General features: G+C 44.1%; 1 protein-coding gene across 2 annotated transcripts in view; it reads right to left on the minus strand.

Moving 5' to 3' along the window:
* Window positions 1–20,522, minus strand: part of LOC139057607 (high-affinity choline transporter 1-like) — a 107,941-nt gene that overhangs the window by 66,738 nt on the left and 20,681 nt on the right. The window lies entirely within an intron of this gene.

Genomic DNA, 20,522 nt, shown 5'->3' on the forward strand with positions numbered 1-20,522 from the left:
GTGACGCTTTTTATGACCCTGCAACAATATATACCTTATTTCGGTACTCGCGCTTGTCGAAAACGCGACGAGCGATTGACGATAGTGGTAACACGGGAGTGTGTTGCTTGCGCCAGCAGGGCGCGTAACATATAACGCCGAGGAGCTCGAGACACCGACACAATTAAAAGGGATGCCGGTTTCATCCCCCAGATGTGGACACGGCAACACCGACGTGGCTGTGTGCCCTGAAGTTCCGCTTCTTGCGCAGGTGGGTAAAAGCAAATAAGGTTTCTGCAGTGATCACATCTGCTTATTAGTGCTGCCGTGTCCACGCACTCTTGGTTGTTGTATCACTGAATGCCTATCCGTAATAAGCCTACTACTGAAAGTTTCTGGGGGATATCAAAGAAAACCCAGGAACTAACGATAACATGCTTGAGTAGCTTATGCTGTCTCGAAAAGAACTACTTGAGAAAGTGACGGAAATCAGATATAAGCAGGCAACATCAGAGGCTTTCCTCTCGCAGGTTGAACGCAGACTTCAAGCTATTGAAAAAAAAACTTTAATCCTTAGATGATGTTCGTAAGCATCTCTCGGTGCTTGATTGAGCTGTAAGTAAATTTGATGTTTAGATGGGCAAATTGGCTGAAAGAATTGATGACATAGAAAACCGCTCAACGCCAAATAACCTTATAATTAGGAGGGGTATAGCAGCAGGAGACTGTGAAACAGATGAAGATGTCGTGCGCAATTTAAATTCTGATATTTTTCAGCAAATACTGAAAGTTAAGTTGAACTCGATTGAACGTATCCACAGGCTTGGTAAGAAGATAAACGGAAGAAACAACTCAGTTGTTTTGCGCTTTGCTAGATTCAGGAAAAAGAAGAAGGTACTAATCAATTGTTCGAAGCTTAAGGGTACGCATTTCAACGTCCAGGAAAATTTTTCTATGAGAGTTAATAGCGCACGCAAAAGCCTGTGGTACTCAGCAGTCGAGGAAAAAAAGAGAGGTGCTAGAGTTAAGCTCACTTTCAAAAAGTAAAAAAAATAGCAACACCGCATACGCTTGGGATGACGTAAATCATAAACGGTAGGCGCACTCGGATCCTTCAATGAGCAAGGACGCGTGACTTCAACGAAACAACCTTGCATGTTTCAAGATCATAAATCTTAACGCCCTTAACATATTAAATAAATAAGATGTGTTAGAACGTATTCTACTCGAGCATGAACCAGATATTGTTGGCAATACGGAAAAATGACTCCACAATGACATTTCGGACGCTGAGGTTACTCCCTGCTGTTACAATCTTTTGAGAAAAGACCGATGCAGTAGAAGAGAGGGGATTACTTGTAAAAAATTCTATTACGTACACAGTATCGCCGTATTTCAGAGATTTCTAAGCTCTATGGATAAAAGTAAAACTTCCCAACCATTCACTTTGCATCGGTGTATTTTACAGACCTCCTGGCTCAACCGTCAGTGCAATGGGAAACCTTACAGAATTTGTGGAAGCCAGTTTTTGCCTCACAGATAACATATGCTTGATTGCCGACCTTAATTTAGCTAGAAGCAATTCTGTAGCAGTGGATCGTCGCTCATCTGAACCTCGATCATGCGAAGAACTGCTTAGTTTTACCTTCTGCTGTAATTTTCCCAGGTTGTCTCAGAACATACTAGGGTGCAAGACTGCGAGTCGGCCTAGTTGGAACAAATTCATCTTAAAACTTATTGTGCGCAACAAATAGGGACGAAGAATATAAGAAACACAAGGGAAAGCGCTCGTCCTTGTGTTTGTTATATTATTCGTCCCTGTTTGTTGCGCACAATAAGTTTTAATACTAGGGTGTGTGCGGGTAGGTCTCAATCGTTGGTCTTTTATTTCTTTCTGAGCCGTTACATCCCTATTTTTCTAGCTGCTCGGTTGAGGATGGAATGTGTGACCACAAAATGGTTATCACATGCTTTAGACTTGGTGCAAGGACCTCGGAGAACCGCTTGCGAAATTTCATCCCGAATTTTAAACATGCTAATGATGTATGCATAATCGATCACCTTGCCTTCTTATTTGAAGACTTCATAACTATGTACCGTTCTGGGGAGAACGCTGACAAACTCTGGGATCATTTTTCCGACGTGGTTCAACGTTGCATAAATTGCTATGTTCCGCACCACCTTAAGAACACAAGAAAAAAAAATCCATGGATAACCAGAGACATTATTCATGAAAAAGGAGGTTGAAGCGAAAGCGTCAGGTGCTTGCACAGTCTGGTAGCCAACATTCCATTATTGTTATCAAGAATATGAGCCAGGAATGGAAGCAACTTATTAAAGACTCAAAAACCAGCTTCTTCAACCCTATTGTGGTATCATTCCTCAAAAATGCTCCTAGTAAATTCTGGAGATATGTAAACACCTCGCCTCGCACTGACTGTAAGGATAGTACTTTAGATAGAGCTCAGTCTCTAAACAGTTTTTTCTACCGTTTATACTAAAGATGATAGGTCCACACTTAATTTTGATGAAGTTCCCAATCAACCCCTATGAATGACGTTGAAATAAATGAACAGGGTGTATTAAATCTTATATAGAACATCGATAGTTTTTAAAGATAGTCCAGGACCCGATAACATTCCAAATGAATTTTCGTATATAATATGCAGAGTGGAACGCTCAACACCTCACAGTTATCTATCAGTCCTCAATTTCTACTGGCGGCTTCCCATCTGCTTGGAAGTGCGCAAAATATGTTCAGATTCACAAAAGTTGTAATAAGTTGGATGTTAATAACTATAGAGCCATTTCATTAAATAGTACATGTGCCAGAATACTAGAGCATATTGTCTCCAAACAATTATCCATATACCTCACAGATTTTAATATCATATATGGCTGCTAACATGGTTTCCTTAAGCAGCACTCGACAATAACTCAGTTGGTTGAATTATTACATGATCTCGCAAGTGCCTTGAACGAACGTAAGCAAGTAGACAAAATATTTCTTGAGTTTCCCAAAGCCTCGATAAAGTTTCCCACCCTAAATCACTCCTAAAGATTGATAAAATTTTCAAAAATCCGATGATCACTAAATGGTTTTCCTCTATCTCTCCAAGAGGGAACGTTGTGCTTGAAAACTGTCGCTCTGGTCCCTCAGGGGTACTATGCGGTGTACCCTAGGGTAGCGTTTTGGCTCCGCTTTTTAAAATATTTAATAATTATATTGTCACGTGGTGGTGACGTTGAAAAACACAGTAGCAATACTGTGAAAGACAAAACTAACTTTTATTGGGTGAACCTGTGCCCACAAGAACAGGCTACACTTTAGCACAACGATAGCGGCGAACGCGGTCGGCGATCGTCGAAAATCTGATCAGCAAGTCAAGCGCGTCCGCTTTTATACTTCAGTCATCGAATGTTCCAGAAAAATCGCTGGGACCCGCGTGCCTTCTACAAAGTTCTACATTATTCGCCTCGCGCAACCATGCGATCACATTACACAAGGTTCGGTCACAGACAGCGGACGGAAGCATCGATAACATTCCATAAACTTCCGATACATGCCGGCACGTCCTGCGCTGTACGATAACATTTGTTAGGTGGTGAAACGTGTCGCCCGATAAAGACAAACAAGTACACATGTCAATATGCCCAATAATATCCCAGTACCATCCGGCTGTTCGCAGACGATTGTATCTTGTATAACAAGGTAAAAAATCCCGATGACCAGACTCTTCTTGAATTAAACTTGCAAAAGATTAAACCCTTATGTGACACATGGTAAATTGTATTAAACACAAAAAACTGCTGTCATGACGCTTACCAGGAAAAAGAAACCTCTGTTTCATACTTACTTCATTGAGAACACTTCCTTAACAAGGGTTTCCGCTGATAAATATCTTGGTGTTATTATTACATCCGACTTAAGATGGAATGTTCATATTGATGGAATGTGTACCAAGTCACGCAATGCACTACGGTCCTTAAGAAGATGTACTCACAGCACAACTGCTGAAATAAAAATTCTAGCATACCTAACGTTAATTAGACTAATCTTGGAGTACGCCAAAATAATATGGAATCTTTACACGGTAACAAATAAATCTAAACTTGATCAAATTCAACGCGTCGCTTTAAAGTTTTTTCATAATAAGTATTGGCGGCATGACTACCCCTCAGAATTGAACAAAATTGACAATCTACCCTCTCTAGAATTCTGAACTTCCTTCGAAAGACTAATATTTCTCTTTCTTGTAATTCATGATCTTGTTAGCATAAATAAAAGCGATTACTTTATCATCCAACCAGACACCTATTTTAGGCACAGACAGAGTATGCATTCCCCCTCTCTCTATCTTTATTGATTCTTTGAAATTTAGATTTTTCCCTAGGGCTTTCAATGAATGGAACGGGCTACCAGACACTATAGTGAAACTATCATGAACAGGTGAATTTCAGGAAAAAATTAAGTCTACATATTTTAGACAATTTACCTCTTGTGACCTTAATTTTTTCATGAGTATACCTCTATAGTGCGTTTTCGTAAAAGTGTTCATTCGTTAGAATGAACACTTTTGAAGACAGTTACTATGAAGAACAACTATGAACAATGTAACAACTATGAAGAACTATGTAACAACTATGAACTATGTAACAACTATGAAGAACTATGTAACAACTATGAAGACAGTAATAGAAATGCAATGTTCCGATCCATACCGCATATTACTCCTGCTAAGGTCTGGACATTCTTTGTATGTCTTTCTATGCATCACGTTTGTATGCCACTTTCAGTGCCTTTGTGTACAGCACATTTTCTTGATCTTGTATAATTAGTAACTAGTAAGTAGTAACTAGTACCTAGTAAGTTTTCATTTGACAGAATATTCTTGCACCTAGAAAATAAACATTGATGCATGATGTTCCCCTACCTGCAAAGGCATGTAACACCTTGTATGTGCTCTCTGTACGTGTTCCACTCCTGAAATGACCCATTGTGGGCTGACAATAATAATGAAAAATAAATAATAAGCATTTGACATTTGTCTTCTGAGCGACTGAAAACAGGATTTGCGCCCATGAATCTGTCTTGAGTGCGACTACAAGGCATTCTGCGACTGTGTAACATAGTCTGGCTGAGAGCCTGTGTTGTAGACACCTCTTTGGACTTGGCGTAATATTGCGTCGACTGAGGCCAAGCTGTTTCCGAAAGGCGCAGTCATCCGTGTATTTGAGCTCTTAAAGTGCAGGAAAGGCTGCACTTAAAGTGCTTGAAAATCGGATGCTTTCTTCAGATTTTATGGCATTGTTTGGGAGGAGTCTATTTGCTACTAAATATAAGTGACAATGAATTTATCTGTAATGCACTCATTAAACACTTGCGCAGGTTTCGCCCCTACACGCAATATTTCTGTTAGGTCAATATACAGAAATGATACATGCTTGTAATTTACTTTTTTACAGCTGATTGCAACCGGTGGAGCTTCGTACCGCAACGGCAGCTGCTTATCTGGCGCCAAAGCTATGGATGAATGCAAAAGAAGCACGGAACGAGCATATATACGGAGCAAAACAAACGTTTCTTCATCTCAGAAGACGTCTTGCGTTTTCATTATGAAATTGCACGTGACATAGATTCGGTGAAGGCTTGTAAAAATTGTTCGTAATCATTTTCACTAAATAATAAAATGATTCTGCGCCAAGGCCGTGTGTGGTTCAGCAGCAGAAACGACAAAATAAAAATAAATGCCGCGCCGATCAGCGGAGCCGGCGTTGTGTGTACCAACTAGCGTTCAAAACGCGCGCACCCAAAACCGAAACCGCAAGGTGTTAATACCATCCACTTGGTGCGCTACAGTCAATTCGGCCGCTGTGCTCTATGGGAGTGCCCGCTTTTGTTGAAATTTCTTTCTCTCTGCAGTCTTTTTGGAAACTACCCAAGAAAGCAAATTAACCTTGCAGCCTCAGGGTGTGTGCACCGGTGAGTGAAAAATCACTGTTTCGCTTTTTCAACTTTAAATTTCTTTGTGTGCAATGCGGATAAAACAGACTCCTGTAGTCATTTTTTTTGCAAGTCGAAAGTAATGAAAAAATTATTGCTCTTCAAAGGCGATTCAAACAAGGCTCTCCTTATTTTGCCACGTTGCTAAAATTCCTAACACGGAGTACGGTATAAAAAATAAATGGTTTTGGCTGTCTGCATGAATAACACCCTGCGATAAGTTCATTGCACATTAGCGGAAATGTACTTCCGGTGATACAGTTGGATAAATAGCATTTGATACATACACACTGTATTTATTACCTAGTGTCTGGCAAAAAATTTATCTAATCGAGGCTTCACTAAGCAGAGGTCACACAAAGACACAATTCAAAGAAATGCACATTCAAAACTGTGTGCGTGTACTTTCCTTTCATGGAGCGTTTTCTGCACTGTTCTTAGTCATACATTAATCACAAACTTATGCACGCTTGCACCATAATAATTGAGGCTCTCCTTTTGCCTCCAGCCTACAAAGCACTGCTCATAATTGTTCACCCCTTTGCACCGTATCTTCTCTGGACGTACGAGTCAAAAGTGAGTGTGCGTGCGTGTGTGCACGTAAGAGAGAGGATATGGGTCCATTCGTGTATGTGCAAGAGAAAATCTACGTGCGTGGGTGTGTGTGCTTGAGTGCCTGCGTGCATGTAAGAGATAATGTGCGTGGGTGCGTGTGTGTGAAAGAGCATGTACCTGTATGTGTGTGAGAAAGAATAAGCGTGCGCGCGTGAGAGAGAATGTGTTCGCGTGAGTGTGTTTGTGTGCCTGTGACAGTGTGTGCTTGCGTAGGGGAGGGCGTGCAAGTGTGTGAGACAGATTTTGCATGGGTGTGTTTGCTTGAGGGCGTTTGAGAGAAATAACGTATATCCACGCGTGCTTGTTTGTGAAAGAGCGAATCAGAAAGAGCGTTTGTGTATGTGCGCGTGGATGCGAGAGAAATAATGGGTGTACCTGCGTGTGTGTGCGAGAAAGAATCTGAGTGCATGTGTATATGCTTGAGGTGCTGCGTGCGTGCGTGCGCGCTAAACTTTCCTGCTTACAATCGTCACCTGCATTTTGCCAAGAGTTCTGTATAGGTAGCTTCTACGCTATTCAAAAACGATGTGAAAAAAGTGGTAGAGCAGAAAGAGTTGGATAGCCGGGTGCATAATCGTACAGTAATGATGGCTGAATGTGCTAACGTCTTAGAGCCCAAGCAGCAAGAAACACAGTTGCTACGCATTTTCAGCGTGAACGCACGGCTAATTGCTTTAGTAAGATCTTGTCAACAGTGTCACTGCACCCCCATATTTGAAAATATAAAATTCATAGGGAAAGGAAAAGGTAAGAGGGAAAGGGAAATAGTAGACGTTTTTCACATTACACAGGAAGGAGATAAATGTGTAAGCGCTCCCTCCTATGTCTTTCGGGAAAAAAAGAAATAACATTTTTGGAAGAAACATTATAACGTTGCTGATTTACAGATGTTTTTGCGACTGATGTGCGCATGGCTACGCTGAAAAAGGTATAAATGTCCGGTGAATTTCAAACAAACTTCCACTTGGCTGTCAGCGCTTTTCTGTGGTATTTGTTTCCTTCTGTCCGTCTTTTTCGAGCTGTTTATCCTCAGTTCTAAGGCTAATTTCTCTCCCGACTGTAAACCGCATTACGCTCGCCTTACATTTACATAACATTAATGTTCGTATATACTGGGCGATAGGCTCACATTATATTTAATGTTCAACAAATTGTTTGGCTTTCGCTTCTACTGGGCCTTCAATATCACGAGTGTTGTCATCCATGCGTGTTGCCTTATTTCCGATATCATATGGTCTATGCAAGTCCTTGCTTGTCATTTTGCAAACGAATTCCGGTGAGGACGAACGTTTCCGCCAACAAAAAACAGGTACCCAGCCGGCGTGAACCGGCGTCGCATTATTCTTGACAACGCCGCAAAAACACCAGGCAATGCCGGATGACGTCCGTTAAAGATAGGTTGAAAATTTGTTCCTTCCAGTTCAGACCTACAGGAATGGGCCTTGATAAAAACCAAACACATTGCTAATGAAGTAACTGATTATTCTCGTAACCATTTTGAAAACAGATGTCAAAATTGCGATACCATGGTGGCGTTCATACGTGCAACCACATATTCGTCTTTCACGACAAACCACCCTTCTGCTACCGCAGGTGTTTTATGCTGCTTAGCAGACGCACCAGACCCGTCTGTGGCCAGCTCACCTGCCATGTGTGCATTACATGCCGGACTCCATATTTGCAGTCCCTTCGGCTTTCTGCTTGTCGATGTCAGCTTTGCAGGCACATCTTGAAACTATTGTGCGGCATCGGACATCTCTTTACGCATAACTCCCGCAATTTGTTCACCAGCATTAAAATGTTTCAGGCCTCTACGTGTTTCTTCGCATGAGTAATCAATCTCAAATTTTATTTTGAGATTTAGGTTTCATCATTCTCCCAAACTGAATGGCCTACCAGGTCGCCAATGGCTACCTGTGTGATTTCAAGCGGGCAGGCTTCAAGTCGAAGCGGGCAGGCTTGAAGCACCACGATTAAGCCTCACAATATAGGTCCTACTCTGTTCCGCAACGGAAGTTTCTGTAGATCATCAAACCACTTCGGCTACACAATTCTAGATCTCTAGGCAAAATTTCTGCCTTTTTGGTCTCTGCCATTACTATAGGGGGTCAGCGTTTGACTGATGGTCCGTCGAAATGGGTTAGCGCTTTTTTAAAGAGCGTAGAGAGAAAGGCAAGAGCCGCCTTTTGATACGTTTATAAAACAGTGTCTAGAGGCCACCTAGACCAAGTGATTTTTCTGGCTTCCGCTTTATGAGACAAAACCGGTGCCTTCATTGTGAGCTTCTCTTCACTGTGTTCAACAGCCTTAATATGTGCTCTGAAATTCTGGGACATCAACCCTTCTAGAAGCTAAAAGCTGCTCACAGTCAGAAAACAATGCGTGGCTGATTTCACTACTACCAGATGTTTCACTAGCCACCTCAGTTTAGATATGCTTGAGTCGTGCGCACATTCGTTGAGACCGAATGTACTTTTCGTGGGCCTCTTTATCTTGAGTGCCACAGGCCTAGAGCGCACAATAGGGGATCTTCAAAATGCGTAGTAATCTGCTAACACTGGCCGCGTCTAGCATCTTTCCCAAGGTGTAATTGCGAATCGCCTGTACGTCCGGCGACCTTGTGCGGCTCGACGAGCGTTGCCGGAACGCTATTCCGGACTCTAAAAATGAAACAGTTGCAGTCTATAATAAAGAAATTTAGCTTGTCCGGAAAGCCGCCTCGTTACCGTTGGGGCGTTTTGCCGGGGGCGAACTGCGCATGCGCATGCCTTTGCTGGATACCGGATTGCGTTACCGGATTGCCGGATCCGCCCGGTTCAGCCCGCTCCGAACCAAGTGGCCAGATTACCGCGTCTACCCCGACGAACGAATAAGCCGAGTCAAGAAATGGAAAAAAAAAGAAACGGGACAACAAAACAACAAAAAGCTGCCCATCCCGTTGTCCGTTCTCGTAGGCGATTCCTGCCGAGTGATGATATTGTTATATTAGAAGAAGTATTGTAGCTCAACTGCCCTCTAATTCCTCCAATAGCACTGCTAGACTCGCCCCACTAGATAACGTTCTAGCGTTAAACGTTGCCAGGTTCATATTCCAATGGCAGCCTGTCCGGAGCCAGTGATTCTTAGCACCCTCTGCTGCATCGCAGGTCTGGCCGCCGCCGTGGTCCGTTGCTGCACAGCTGCTGGGGACTGAGGGCCGGGGTTTGATTGTGTTGTTCATATAGGAGGTTGTGGCCAAGTACTGCACCAGGGTGGCCAATCCTGCTCTGGTGAGGGAGTGCGTTACCGGTTCTTGTCACCGGGATCAGGCCGCACTCCATGCCTGTTTATGCAATTTTATCAACATGCGAATCTTCTTTTTTTTAAGACCGGTGGAAAATTGCCGGCACCGGGATTCGAACCACGGACCTCTTGCACGCGAGGCGGGTGTTCTACCTCTACGCCACCGCTGCAACTCATAGGGCTCAGTGAAATAGGGCTCAGTGAAGTTAGGAGGCCAAAAGAAGAATATACAGTGCTAAAAAGCGGGCACGTCCTGTGCTACCGGGGCTTAGCAGAGAGAAGAGAACTAGGCGTCGGTTTCCTCATTAATAAGAATATAGCTGGTAACATACAGGAATTCTAACAATACAGGAGGATGCAGCGGTGGCGTAGAGGTAGAACACCCGCCTCGCGTGCAAGAGGTCCGTGGTTCGAATCCCGGTGCCGGCAATTTTCCACCGGATTTAAAAAAAAAATCCGCGTGTTGATAAAATTGCATAAACAGGCCTGGAGTGTGGCCTGATCCCGGTGACCAGAACCGGTAACGCACTCCCTCACCAGAGCAGGATTGGCCACCCTGGTGCAGTACTTGGCCATAACCTCCTATATGAACAACACAACCAAACCCCGGCCCTCAGTCCCCAGCAGCTGCGAAGCAACTGACCACGGCGGCGGTCAGACCTGCGACGCTGCAGAGGGTGCTAAGAATCAGTGGCTCCGGACAGGCCGCCATTGGAATATGAACTTGGCAACGTTTAACGCTAGAACGTTATCTAGTGAGGCGAGTCTAGCAGTGCTATTGGAGGAATTAGGGGGCAGTAAATGGGATATAATAGGGCTCAGCGAAGTTAGGAGGCCAAAAGAAGCATATACAGTGCTAAAAAGCGGGCACGTCCTGTGCTACCGGGGCTTAGAAGAGAGAAGGGAACTAGGCGTCGGATTCCTGATTAATAAGAATATAGCTGGTAACATACAGGCATTCTATAGCATTAACGAGAGGGTGGCAGGTCTTGTTGTGAAACTTAATAAGAGGTACAAAATGAAGATTGTACAGGTCTACGCCCCTACATCTAGTCATGATGACCAGGAAGTCGAAAGCTTCTATGAAGACGTGGAATCGGCGATGGGTAGAGTGAAAACTAAATACACTATACTAATGGGTGACTTTAATGCCAAGGTAGGCAAAAAGCAGGCTGGAGACAAGGCAGTGGGGGAATATGGCATATGCACTAGGAATATCAGGGGGGAGTTATTAGTAGAGTTTGCGGAACAGAATATTATGAGGATAATGAATACCTTCTTCCGCAAACGGGATAGCCGAAAGTGGACGTGGAAGGGCCCGAATGGCGAGACTAGAAATGAAATAGACCTCATACTCTGCGCTAACCCTGGCATCATACAAGATGTGGACGTGCTCGGCAAGGTGCGCTGCAGTGACCACAGGATGGTAAGAACTCGAATTAGCCTAGACCTGAGAAGGGAACGGAAGAAACTGGTACATAAGAAGTCGATCAATGAGTTAGCGGTAAGAGGGAAAATAGAGGAATTCCAGATCAAGCTTCAGAACAGGTATTCGGCTTTAACTCAGGAAGAGGACCATAGTGTTGCAGCAATGAACGACAATCTTGTGGACATCATTAAGGAGTGTGCAATGGAAGTCGGTGGTAACTCCGTTAGGCAGGATACCAGTAAACTATCGCAGCAGACGAAAGATCTCATCAAGAAACACCAGTGTACGAAAGCCTCTAACCCTACAGCTAGAATAGAACTGGCAGAACTTTCGAAGTTAATGAACAAGCGTAAGACAGCTGACATAAAGAAGTATAATATGGATAGAATTGAACATGCTCTCAAGAACGGAGGAAGCCTAAAAACAGTGAAGAAGAAACTAGGAATTGGCAAGAATCAGATGTATGCGTTAAGAGACAAAGCCGGCAATATCATTACCAATATGGATGAGATAGTACAAGTGGCTGAGGAGTTCTATAGAGATTTATACAGTACCAGTGCCACCCACGACAATAATGAAAGAGAAAATAGTCTAGAGGAATTCGAAATCCCACAGGTAACGCCGGAAGAAGTAAAGAAAGCCTTGGGAGATATGCAAAGGGGGAAGGCAGCTGGGGAGGATCAGGTAACAGCAGATTTACTGAAGGATGGTGGGCAGACTGTTCTAGAGAAACTGGCCACCCTGTATACGCAATGCCTCATAACGTCGAGCGTACCGGAATCTTGGAAAAACGCTAACATATTCCTAATCCATAAGAAAGGGGACGCCAAAGATTTGAAAAATTATAGACCAATCAGCTTACTGTCCGTTGCCTACAAACTATTTACTAAGGTAATCGCAAATAGAAGCAGGAACACCTTAGACTTCTGTCAACCAAAGGACCAGGCAGGATTCCGTAAAGGCTACTCAACAATAGATCATATTCACACTATCAATCAGGTGATAGAGAAATGTGCGGAATACAACCAACCCTTATATATAGCTTTCATTGACTACGAGAAAGCATTTGATACTGTCGAAACCTCAGCAGTCATGGAGGCATTACGGAATAAGGGTGTAGACGAGCCATATGTAAAAATACTGAAAAATATCTATAGCGGCTCCACAGCCACCGTAGTCCTCCATAAAGAAAGCAACAAAATCCCAATAAAGAAAGGCGTCAGGCAGGGAGATACGATCTCTCCAATGCTATTCACAGCATGTTTACAGGAGGTATTCAGAGGCCTGGAGTGGGAAGAATTGGGGATAAAAGTTGATGGAGAATACCTTAGCAACTTGCGATTCGCTGATGATATTGCCTTGCTTAGTAACTCAGGGGACCAATTGCAATGTATGCTCAATGACCTGGAGAGGCAAAGCAGAAGAGTGGGTCTAAAAATTAATCTGCAGAAGACTGAAGTAATGTTTAACAGTCTCGGAAGAGAACAGCAATTTACAATTGGTAGCGAGGCACTGGAAGTGGTAAGGGAATACATCTACTTAGGGCAGGTAGTGACGGCGGATCCGGATCATGAGACGGAAATAATCAGAAGAATAAGAATGGGCTGGGGTGCGTTTGGCAGGCATTCTCAGATCATAAACAGCAGGTTGCCATTATCCCTCAAGAGAAAAGTCTATAATAGCTGTGTCTTACCAGTATTCACCTACGGGGCAGAAACCTGGAGGCTTACGAAAAGGGTTCTACTCAAATTGAGGACGACGCAACGAGCTATGGAAAGAAGAATGATAGATGTAACGTTAAGGGATAAGAAAAGAGCATATTGGGTGAGGGAACAAACGCGAGTTAATGACATCGTAGTTGAAATCAAGAAAAAGAAATGGGCATGGTCAGGACATGTAATGAGGAGGGAAGATAACCGATGGTCATTAAGGCTTACGGACTGGATTCGAAGGGAAGGGAAGCGTAGCAGGGGGCGGCATAAAGTTAGGTGGGCGGATGAGATTAAGAAGTTTGCAGGGACGGCATGGCCACAATTAGTACATGACCGGGGTTGTTGGAGAAATATAGGAGAGGCCTTTGCCCTGCAGTGGGCGTAACCAGGCTGATGATGATGATGATGTAGCTCAACCCCTTCGACGATGCCGCGATATGGGTAAAAGTTGCAGAAAAACTCTGCGATCACCCAAGTGGGGCGCTACGTTAGAAGCGTAAGGGAAAGGTTGGACCTCCTCCTGGCGCCGTTCTTGCGGGAGGACATCAAAAACAGAAGAAAGTAAGTGTTCCAGACGTTTATCACTCATTGATATTGCTACGGCACAATATGTGCGATCACGAAAGGCAGTCTTCTCGCAGTCGAGACGGCTTGCTGTTATCGTGTGCGAACGATTCACGGCCGCCGATTCCATTAGTGACGTACGCTTAGCCTTCCCCGTCGAGCGCTTCGATCCCTGCTCCTCTTCCGCCATTCTTCTCGACGCAGTCAGCGTCGCTTGACCACGCTGGACAAACCGGTGCCCGTTCTTCGCCTCCGAGTGCATCTTTCTCGTCATCCTCGCGGTCTTTCGCGCCGGATTACCTGCTTCGCCCGACCCAGTATTGTCTGTAGTGGTTGAGGATTCGCATTCTGATTCAACTGACTCTTCGTCGGAAGTAGTCGTCGCTGTCTTGGGTCTGCCTGTGGACCGACTCTGAGGCGCTTTCGTTTTAGCTTCGCTCACGACACCGTGGGGTTGTTTGCCGGCAAGCCTTAAAGATTTCGAGTCAGCCCCGGACGGACCAGGCCGCGCGCCGGCCCTTCCACTTCTTGGACTCACGTAAAAGGCGCCGCCGGCTCTCCAAGCACACGCAGGCTCCCTCTTCGAGTTGTATTTCCAGCTGCCCGAACCAGGCCCGCAGGGCGGAGACGCCACTCCGCTGCCGGAGCTGGCGTCCCTTAGGCAGAGCCGCATCGCTGGAATGAAGCTCCTCCTGCTGTTTTTTTTTTGTTACGCTGTAACGTTATTGTTATGCGGCATTCTGTACCGAAGGAGCTTCCTCCCTGATGGCCCTGATCTTCTTCTTGTCGTGCCAAAACATCTACGACAGACTGTGCTCTTTGAGATGCATGACGCACCCACTTCAGGACATCTTGGGGTAACCCGCACGTACGACCGCGTCGGCCGCCGCTTCTATTGGCCTGGTCTCGCTCGCTCCGTTCGACGCTATGTTGCTGCCTGTGATCCCTGCCAGCGTCGGAAGACACCTCAGGTGCTATCTGCCCGTCATCTCCAGCCGATCACCGTCCCTGTGGAACCGTTCTTTCGTGTTGGATTAGACCTGCTCGGTCCCTTTCCCACGTCATCCTCTGGGAACAAATGGGTAGCCATCGCGACTGATTACGCCACCCGATACGCTATCACTCGGGCTCTCCCTACCAGCTGCGCCACTGACGTCGCGGACTTTCTCTTGCGTGACATTATCTTGCTTCATGGCGCCCCGCGACAGCTGCTTACTGACCGTGGTCGAAACTTCCTCTCGAAAGTTATGGCTGACATTGTGCGTTTCTGCTCCATTCAACACAAGCTGACTACTTCATACCATCCTCAAACCAATGGCCTGACAGAGCGGTTAAACCGTACTCTTACCGATATGCTGGCCAAGTACGTTTCCAAGGACCACCACGACTGGGTCATTGCCCTTCCTTACGTAACAATATCCTAAGCTGAATTGTTTCGGCCGAATTTTCTGAATGTGCCTGTTTGCTTTACTAGACCAGGGACGGAGGAAAACTATAAGGTCTTCGATAGGCTGCTACAACAGGTAGGAGACCTGGCCCACGAATGGGGCTGCCGCCAGCCGAGATCAGTGGTGCGGAGCCACCTGGTCACAAAGGGCAGGCCTGCCTTCACTGCAGCGAGCGCCGCACGGCCAAACAGCGGCAGCCCAACACCCGTCAGACAGCCGCCTTGGAGGCCTTCGCCGCTTTATCTACTTATTTTCGTAGGAAACTTGTTACCTCACTTTTTTCTTTCATTCTTCTTTGAAAGGGGGGTGACGTGCATGAGTTGAGATGTTAGCACTCCATTCGATTGCTAATTACAATGATGCGTGCTCTTGTGCCGTACCATATGTATTGCTATATGTATTAATTTCACACCTAAGATATGTCACTGTATGGCATCCTGAAAGCTCGCATTCAAGTATGCATACAATGTTCATTTTATTTAGCCGTGTAGCTGCAGTTTTGAATCATGAGCCAAGTAATTACCGTAATTACTGTAATCTAAATGCCTCAAGCCTTATTGTTCTTCTAGGGCTGCATTTAAATATGTGTAAATCATGTAGAACGGTGCTGCTTCTTCTTTGACGTGCAATTTTCTAGCGCATTTCTTTAGAAAGACATTTCAACACACGCGCCTCCCTATGATTGAACTGTTGGGAATCATTGCAAGTAACCTGACCTAAGTGTTAGCAGAGCTACTCGTTTTACGTTTTAAAGTTTTACGAAATTTTATGATCTCTTTCTTTGTAGGGGAGAACAGCCAAGTGCTTACATCTGCCGCAGAACAGGAGCCACACGATGAGCCCGATGACCCAGGAAGGTAGTCCTCAAGTGGATGGTCTGAGTCGCCTGAGCCATGCTGTCGTATTTATTAGTACCTTAATCTCAGTGCATATGATAAAAACTCATTAAAATAGTACCTCTTGTACTCGGTTCTTGAAGTAACCTGTTTCCTGTTGTTTTGATGAAGACAAATAGTTGTTGTGCTCATATGTAGGCTGCCACTTTATGTGTTTCCGCAGAACTCATTTGCCCTATCAGTATTTTGGTGCTTTAAATGACCAATTATTTGGTCCTCATCATGTTCTCTGGTTAGCTGAGTCGGTGGAGAAACTGTCCTGGAAAGCAGAACGAGCAGAACTCGTTTCTGGGTGAGTTGGTTGGGATCCAATGAATACACTGTTGCGCCAACCCGCATCGCGAACCTGCATTGCAAACCTGCAACCTGCACTGAGCTAGCCTGCATCGCGTGCCCTCACGAGGCTACACACCGCAGGCTACCCGAGCTCGGTCGTTGGGGCGGTGTCAAAAAATGCTCCAGAAGGTGAAGGGAAAAAGGCATACCCCTAGGCCCGACCAAAAACGATGCAAACCTGCAGTGCTGCCATACGTCCACAAGCTTTCCCACAAGTTGAAGAAAGTCGCTACTAGGTTTGGTGTGCTGGTTATTTTCTCGGTGCCACGCAAGTTGTCTGGACTGTGTCCGCGCATAAGCCGCGTTGACAAAAAAGTGATAATGCCAGAAAAAGCACACTAGACAGTGCGTGAAATGTGCGACGGGCGTTATTTACGAGATACCGCTGAAATGTGGGAAATCCTAGGTTAGACAAACGGGGATATGTGTTAATGACCGGGCCCGGGAGCATGAATTGTCTGTAATCAACAAAGGTAATGCGCATTTACCTGCGCATTACATTGTTTGCCTGGAAGGCAGATTCCACCCACTACTGCTTGAGATAAAGGTACTTGGCAGGAGTGGTGATACGTTAGCAAGAGAACTTTTGGAGGCATGTCACATAAAAGAGAGAGACACGAGCTGTATTGGTGATACGTCTGTTTTATGTTTGAAAACGAGTTGCAATTAATAAAAACTTCTCTGTAATTGCTCTATGGAACCCTGACGTACGCATGCGCATTTGTTCCTTCTCCCTGCCCTGCTGTAAGAATAAAATCAGTTGAAGTTCAGCGCTCAATCTGTCGTTTAGTACTCTCCGTCCCAAGTCTTTATTTTTCCTTTTTTGGCGTAACAATGTATTCATTTGTCCTGGAAAGTATTAGTCGACGATTCAATCCCGAGGCCAGCATGAATATTCTTGCAACTTGCAGCTTTTTTTAGGAAGAAATGGCTTTTCTAGTAGCTCTAGCTTACTTTCAGGTGGATAACACAATTCGGCCCTTTCATGAAACTCCCCCCCCCCCACCATTGCCGATTTCCACAGAACAGTGCATTTGCTCATACTGTGTACTCGTCAAACTGTTCAGTAGTGGTAGTTCACCAGACAGTGCATTGAATGGGCTGGGTGGCAAGTATGTGACCATTGTGAACACATGTGTTTTAGGTGCTTTGTAATATTTCCGGCCGCAAGGTCATTTTGCTAACACACAAACTTATCAGATGCTTCAGGGCCTACATGTAGACAGCTGCATTGATTGTTTGAGCTAAACATAAAAAATGGAGGTGCACCATAGCATGGCAATCTGGATACACAATCAGCACGACTTTTATTATTTCACCTTTTTCACTTCAGCTTGGTGTTGTAAGTTCTTCTCTTAGCAGGTGATAACTCTTTACCCAAATGTATTCTGTAAACTTAATCCTTCCAGTCGATGCAGCAGTGTTCTTTCTGAAACCTTTGCGCATGAATCATGGATTTTGACATCATTGTTTACAAACATTGCTTTTGCAAACATTATGTCATTATCTGGTGAACATACAACTTTCCCCAAAACAAGTGCTTCTGCCATCATTATAGCAGTCATTCGGCAGTCACGGAACGAAAGAGAACGTACAGAACCAATGTTTCCATTTCGCATAAGGTGGAGTGGAATCCATGTCTTGCATCGTGCTAAGGTCTTCAAAGCCTTCCCCCCAAAATACTGAACTCACTTCAGCACAGTCCTTTTCCTTAGGGCGCCATTCCCATGCGCGTTTTCCAACTTTTTATGAATTGTTTCTCCATTCTTGGCCAATTTTGAAAGTAACTTGATATTCATGCTCTGGTTCCATCTGCTCTTCAAGCTCAATTTCAACAGCAAAAAAGTGAGTTGGGCAAAGAAGCGCACACACAAAACTCTTGATTGTCTTACAGCGGTTGAGTTCGTACTAGAGGTCCACAGGAGGTTTTTGAGAGGAGAGAAAAGGCGTATGCTGCCAGTATTAAATAATGTGTTACTGTACTACCATGTTTTCGTGGCTTTGTCGCTGGGTCACTGCATGAAATTTTGTGATGGCAACGCAAAGCACAACACAAAACAGGTTAAACACATACATTTCGTAAAGCCCTTATATTTTCATATTGTTATCAGCCAATTCCGATGTGAACATTACCACGGCATTGCAGCGTGTCAAGGCTCACATTATATGAGAAGCAGATCTAAGCAATGCCCAAGCGGCATTAGTAAAATTGCCTTTGTTATGAACAGCTAACTGGCAAGCTTGTTTTTATAAAGTCTGCCAGAGTGATGGTTTGTTGGCCGTTAATGCAAGCCAAAATGATGATTGAGTGTACGAAGTGTGTACATAGTCCCTAAAAGTTTGCCCATTTGATGAAGTGTGACCAGGCGCAGAAATAGCTGAAGGAAATCCCTGCTACAAGTATGAAACGTTTTAGCTCTCCAGCATTTAGTTTGCTTGTATACATTGTTACAGTGGAAGGACATGGTGCTAGAATATGTATGGTTGAAGGCACCATACGAGGAGGATAAAACGTTTCCAGGAACTAGACCATGAAATCTGACAGTGTGGATATTATACTGTACTTGCAAGCCTGTACATTGTCTTTGTATAACAGTGTTGTATAGTCATATTTCTTAAATGGTAAATTTGTTCCATGTTGTGTTATAGCAATGTAGATTGAGTGAACTTTCACCTAATGACGATTTTGCTTTGAAACTCAGTCTGAATGAAATATCGCTGCGTGCAGGGTTATGGAAGCCCACTAATAATATATAAAATAATAGTAATCTTAAAACACGTTTGCAAGAAAGATTGTGCATGTTTTGAGTCCTCAGGTATAATTGCCCACAAAGTTTCTTATCCTTTATTGTAGTTCATTGCAAAGCTCATGCAAGTACCGTATTTACTTCTCTATGGGTTGACTCCTATACATTGATTTCGCTCTAAAGAAATAATAAATTGACTAAAGTGAATTCATATTTCTCTAGGAAAACTAAACACTGCGAGCATGACACCCCTTTCTTTACCGTAAGTTTGGTTTATAAATCTTCGTAGTTGATGCCTTAAACTACACCCTTGTTGGGACTGCCAAAGAAGTAATCCTCATTGCATAGTTCTCAGGCATCCTCGGCATCCCAAATAACGTACTCATTGTCATCGAGTTCGTTGAAAAGCAGCATTTCTTGAAGCCTGTCTGGATAATCTCCTGACAAACTTGATGGCTTACGCGTCGAAGAATCACCATTAGGTCATGAATATTGCTAGCTTTTTCACGAATATAGGCCGATATTTTTTCGCAATGAGTATGAAGCGAGGAGCACAACACTAAAATATGAAAACACTAAACAACAGAATCAAATAACATTAGTTATATTCCAGAATCTATGGAAGCCATATAGATAGTTTCATTGTACTCTGCGGACTTACCTGATTACCTGATTGCCTGATTACACACGAATCAGGAATTACCTGATTCGTGTGAAAATCTTATACTCCATTTTTTTTACACCTGAAGGGCCGACGGCTAGTCCCAATAACGTTACAAGCCAAAATTTCACACATATGTTACCAGTAGGCACGGGCGGTAATGTAGATATGCCTCACGCCCGTGTGCCATTGCAAGGTAACTATCTCATTCGTTGCACTCCCTCTTGCACCCTAAATAAAGAAATCAAAAGTCCAAAAAGCAGTTATATATACAGACTGTCCAAGTGTCCTGAAAGCCTTGATGTCAATCCGTAAGCATAAATATCCCGTACTTATTCAGCTCTAGGGGAATCGAGGCTAATGTTCTGGTAGACCAGATGGCCACACCAATCGCATAACATGTTGTTAATCCTACTGCTGCTGTCCCTGTCACAGATCAGAAGCCTTTCTTACGAAAGAAACTGCGAAACCACCGGCAACACATGTGGGACACAGGAACAAATAATAAACTGCAGGCGATAAAGCCACAATTAGGTTTCTGGCCCTGTGCAACAAAATTAGGGCTAGCAGATGTCCTATTCTGTGTGTCTGTATTTCACGCCAAATGTGCACTGATTTTCTAAAGTCGTACATGGGACCATAAAACGAGACAAGCCAAATCAACGCTCTGTCAGAAATTTGACAAAGCATGAAGCGAGGTCTGATGAGCTGAAGCATTGTGGTGGTTCATTTGTGCTGTCATGTTACAGAAAAGAATGTGAAAATGTTTTTTCACTTGCTTCAAAGCATTCATGTCTAGACACTAAAACCAGCAAGAATAACCACATTCTCATTTATTTTTATACTTTG

Source organism: Dermacentor albipictus, chromosome 3, assembly GCF_038994185.2.
Source record: "Dermacentor albipictus isolate Rhodes 1998 colony chromosome 3, USDA_Dalb.pri_finalv2, whole genome shotgun sequence".
Classification (NCBI taxonomy): Eukaryota; Metazoa; Arthropoda; class Arachnida; order Ixodida; family Ixodidae; genus Dermacentor; species Dermacentor albipictus.